Here is a 5,590-nt window from a genome sequence, read left to right as displayed (position 1 = left end):
GAAGCAGAGATATATAACAAATTTTGAGTGAGAGAGCAGAGCACAGACAGACAGAGAGAGAGAGAGAGAGAGAGAGAGAGAGAGAGAGAGAGAGAGAGAGAGAGAGAGAGAGAGAGAGAGAGAGAGAGAGAGAGAGAGAGAGAGACTGCGCTGGTGTAGCTGTGTTCTGCCTCTCAGGCGAGTGGCTGGTATGAAGGTGGTTATGCAAATGAGATGGTTATTGCTGCGCTGCTCAGCGAACAGCGTGCCGGGGACATTAATGAGCTGATGAATATTCATGTGAATTTGTTAATTGAGTTAATTATTCTGCTGAAAAGCATTCGTCTTCCAAGGACGTCTACCCAGGATTCCAAGCTGCTCCCGTCATCAGTCATGCAGTTGTGAAAAGTGGACAGGGTGTACACAGCACAACACTAAGCATATGACACGGAACTTACCGGAACACACAGCACAGCCGCACATTTATGGCCATTGTGCATGTTACAACAATAGCACTTACTAATGAACCGCAGAACAGAACACAGTTCTATAAGTCACTTCCGATTAAAAGGTCCTCGACAATCCAACAAAACCACTTGATCGTAAAAACACAAATATCTGAAAGAGCGATTCAGAATAAAGCTCAGAATTAAATAAAAAAGTTGTTTTTCTGAAGCGAAGTGGATTCTGTTTTTTTCTCGCATGACTCTTCACAAGATTATCAACAACAGAATTGTGTTTGTGACGAATAGAAGTTGCACCTCACGCGTGACACCACCACACCCACGTGTGCACACACACACTCATGGCCCAGTGCCCCCTCTCCTCTGTCTCTCGTTCTTTCTCTCTGTCTCCCTCTAGTTGGCCCCTAATTGCATATTAAAATCCTCTTAAATGAACTTTTTCTGCCAACTTTCTGACACATTAATTAATTGTTGCAGCCAATTAAATGTCGCTGTGCAAATGAGGCTCAGCACAAATGCTCCTGGAGGGCCGCAACATGCACACACACACACGCGCACACACACACACACTCCCAAATACACAGACAACACACACACACACACCTCTCTCCACGCCACACACACCCTCCCCTTTCCTCATCCACTCGCGCACACACACACAAACACACACACACACGCACACACAACTACACACACACAGTACCCCTCCCCTTTCTCACACACATCCACACACACACACACACACAAAAGTGTACCTTTCCCTTTAACACACACATGAACACACCCCAACATCCCCCACTCCCACACACACACACACATACACACACAGAGAGACATCCACACCTGGCCACCTGAATTGTAAGCACTCTTTGAAGCCAATCACTCTGAGAGCACACAAGGGAGAGTGCAGCTTGAGTTAGCAGTTTGCAGAGGGACGTGTTCTAATGGCCAGCTGGATGGAGAGGGCCAGTTGTCCAGCCAAACGCCCTGCATGCCCTTAGACGTCCTCCACGCCGGCCCAGCCACCTCTTCCCCCTTTCCTTTCCTGACGCCTGGAACTGTGCAATCAGCCCAATCTAGTCGTGTCCATCTTTATCACAAGGCCTCCAGCCTTATACGGCCATAATGTTACACTTAAAGAGTTTTGTCCTTTTAAAAGCAAACACATTTCCCACATTTTCCAAATTAGGTGTACAACTGTGGCATCACGGATTAGGTTAGTTGGTGCTCAATTGGTGTCATGGAAAATGCGTACCACTGGCTGATAATTCTTGAGATTACGTCTCCTAAAAGGCTCATATTGTAGCCAGCAGATATTTATGCTATTGTGTATTTTACTAGCTTTAAAAACAGCTCTGGAACATTTTTCTGATGCCATTCTTAGGTTGCTGAGTGACATTCGAATGAGTTGACAATCCTATTTAAATTGGCAGTGGTCTCATAATTTTGAATATGACCATCAGCTCATGTCACTAAGCAACCGTAGGATGACATCAGAAAAATGTGCAGTGGTCTCTTAAACTGTGTGTGTGTATATACTATATGATTATATTTATGTGTATGTACTATGTACTGTATGTGTGTGTGTGTGTGTGTGTGTGTGTGTGTGTGTGCTCTCCTCTCCTCACACTTATTGTAGCATTCAAAACCCAAAAGAGATTAGAAATAGATCAAATGCTAATGTGTATGGTGCATCTGTGTGTACTGCCTCTATTTTGAGGAATACGATTCTGTAAGATTTAAGTTGTCGTCCATTGACTTAGTATTTAGTGCAGCGGCAAGCCAGAGCTGACCTGGCACTAACTGGTTTGCATGCTAACTCAGGACACCTGGACAACACAGAGGAGGCATGTTATGTGTTATGTTATGCGTGTTTCTTAACATCATGTAGCTGTTTCAAGGTCATTTTGTTAACTAATAAGACTTGTAACTTTAATGACTTAAGTCAGTTGGTCATCTTCCCTTATGCTTAACTACAGTAGTTTACTGTATGCCTTAAATTAGGCATACTCACACAAGGCCAACATCTGAGACCGAATCATTATCATAGGTGGACCCTTAAGATCTGATTGGAAGAAATGATATTAAGTGTTTTTTTTGCAACAAAAAAAACCCCACTCCGTTTTGTAATAGAATATGGGGGTGCCTTTTTTTAAATTGAACACTGGAGAGGAAATAGCCTGCTTAATGTCTAGAGTGACTGGTCGGGGCACTTTACTTATTTTCAGATCACCAATAGTATCTTCTTAAAAGGGACAAGTATTTGTCCTGTGTGATTATGTGTTAGTGATTAGGAGAGAGGGCTGAACTGACCATGCTCTATTTGTTTCCTACACAGACTGAGACTAAAACAGCATTTGATGGGCTCATCATCATTGTGCTTTAGATCTATGAGGGAAATAGCTGATATGTACAACCATAAACCTCTCACAGGACTAGCAGGGGTTTCTGCCACTCTTGGTTCGGTTTTCCATGACAATGGAAAGTGACAGACCTTTTCTCTGGTCTTTCTATCTGAGATGTTGCTAATGGCCAAATGACTATTTACCCTATGCGCACTGCAGGCCAAATTGAGTTGCCGGTGGGGGTGCTCCTATTGTGGCATTGTGTGGCCAGTGGTTTCTGTGTTGAATGGGATTTAGAGACCTTCAACATAATCTGGGATTGAGTTGGGATTCATCTAACATTTCTACCCAGAAATCATTTTAACATTTTACTGGCATTATGGATGCACCTGGTTTATCAGAGTATTCATTCAGGATATAATATTAAATCATTTTTTTTATGGCCAACAGCAAAGTCTCCAATGATGTGAATGTTGTGTGAATGTTGATATGCTGGGTGGGGAGAAACATCCTCCTCCACAGCTGCCCCTGGCCCTCATAAGAAAACATGAAGGTTACCACTGCCCTCTCTTCATAGGAATAGCTATTACCAATGATTCAGCTATTATGCTCACAAAAACACAGTAGGCCTACAGCTCCAATTAATATCAGTAGGCCAAGTGCAATTGCCTTGAAAAGCATATGTCCAGTTATTGTACGAAGAACAATATTTGACGAATAGGCTGCACCAAAACCCAATCTCATGTGTAGCAAAAGGTCTCCTAACTTGCCCGCAAATTCGTTTATGATATCAAAAGGCACTCTTAACAGTTGTTTGACTGTACAGCTTTCCAAATAATTTGATGGCAAATAACCTCATAACAAACGACACTTCATTATCTGGGAGGCCCTCTGTATACCGACCTGGCAACTTTCTAGTTTCGTGAAAGAAACTTTTTTTTGCAAAATACGTTTCGATTAGTCCAATTAGTATACTTGTGCTTCTCAATAGTCTACAAAGAGAATACATTATTACACATTTTGAAAATGAAAAGTCTCCATAAATGTAGTTACCAGAACACTGTTGCATCAAGTACAGTAGCCTATCAATAATTTGACCAATGACACTTTGGGATCAACAATAGCTTTGCTACATCAGTCCACGCCCAATGATCAAAGGTGTTAACTGCTCGGCCTTATAGTCAACTCATTCATGTCCACTCAGTCACTCGGTTAGTAATCTTCCTCGTGACACCAAAGCACGGATGCCACCGAACACTGTGAGATCATTCAGGCCGCGTAATGCGCCGCGAATTGTAGCGACCTTGGCACCAAGACATGGACCGCGTTCACTCACCCAACCGACGGTTTCGCCCTTGACCTCCGGGCCTGCAGGCCAGCCCGCTGAAGCCACTCCACGCTCTTCAGCAATCCGTCGCTCCGCTCGTCTCGCAGGACTGGCACCAAGATCTGCTAGGCAGCCTAGACCTCCTGCTATTCCTCTGGAACCTAATTCACCACCACAGGCCGCTCAGACACGACACCCCAAAAGGGTTGGAGGTGCCAATAGAAGTAGACCACCTCCACTGCGCTTATATGTAAGTATCATGTATCCGTCTAGTGGTGCACTATTGCCCATCAGCTGTCAATAAGGCTCATTTGTCTCTGATATTTTTGTTAAACCAGGACACGGTGGGACCATCGTCAAGAAAAGGTGCCTTGTGTAAAGACCTCGAAGGACCTCGCGCAAATGGTCCTGGGAAAGCAACACAGAGAACCCTTGTTGGTATTTTGAAGAGTCGTGTGTAAAGCCTTTGCCAAACATTGTAAACAAATGACCTACATCGAGCAAATAAACATTTGTAATTCATCAGAGGTTTTTTTTTATTTTTTTTTTACTTAGATCAACTAGGATAGGCTAGTCTGGCTATCACCATAAGGATGGGCTACTTCTGACGATACATGTGTTAAAGTTCCGTGCCAATCACCAGCCCATAATGCCGAAGCAGCATACCAACAAAGTAAAATCTGTGAAGTAGACTAGGCCTACGATTATACACTGTGCATTCCAGGTTCTTCTGCTATTTAGTTAAACTAAGCAGATGTTTGGTATTTTACTCAAAATAGCCCTTTTTATATTCAATTATGTTCTTCAGTCGAATACTACCATGAATGCAAGCTAGCCTTAACATCCAATACTGGGTCAACTTTACCTCAGAAATAACAGCCGATGTCTTGCTGTAGCCCCACATCATCTTAGAGACGCAGACAGAAAATACTCGAATGAGCGCAAAGGGTGTTTCATGACATTCCAATGGTCTAAGTTTATTCTGCCATCTCACGGTTCATCTCGCATCCCTTGCAAACAAATTAAGTGTAAGCAAACCACTGACCCTTTAAGTAGCCTAGTTATTGGGGAACATAAGATTGTTTGCCTATTTTTGTTGAACATGGTACAACCAGTAAGGCAAAAATTACCATGGCTGTATTCTAACTATAATGTTGGTCCAAGTTGAGTAAAAACAGCACAAAGTATTTATTTGTTCATAATAAAAACAGAGGTGTGTTGATCTTCCAACACAGATCAGTTGGAGAGAGTGCGCCACTTACAAAGCAATCAAAATGGTGCTTATAACAAGTTTCTTCACCTAACCTTAATGCCAGTGTTCAAAAGGTGTGGGCATTATGGTAATTGTAAAACAATAGCTATCCAGATAGATAGAGAATCCTCACAGTCATTGCATTAGCCAGTGATACACTGCCACCTGCTGGTTAATATGGGGCACAAAAAATCACAAAAGAATCAGGTCCAATCTAGGTCAA

General features: G+C 42.8%; 1 long non-coding RNA gene across 1 annotated transcript; it reads left to right on the top strand.

Moving 5' to 3' along the window:
• The first annotated feature begins 3,975 nt into the window (after positions 1–3,975).
• On the top strand, positions 3,976–4,640 carry LOC134076255 (uncharacterized). Its single transcript, XR_009938577.1, has 2 exons — positions 3,976–4,365; positions 4,454–4,640. It is a non-coding gene; the product is annotated as an uncharacterized LOC134076255 (long non-coding RNA).
• The last annotated feature ends 950 nt before the right edge of the window (positions 4,641–5,590 follow it).

Source organism: Sardina pilchardus, chromosome 3 (genome assembly GCF_963854185.1).
Source record: "Sardina pilchardus chromosome 3, fSarPil1.1, whole genome shotgun sequence".
Lineage (NCBI taxonomy): Eukaryota > Metazoa > Chordata > Actinopteri > Clupeiformes > Clupeidae > Sardina > Sardina pilchardus.
This window is presented reverse-complemented; position numbering and strand designations above follow the sequence as displayed.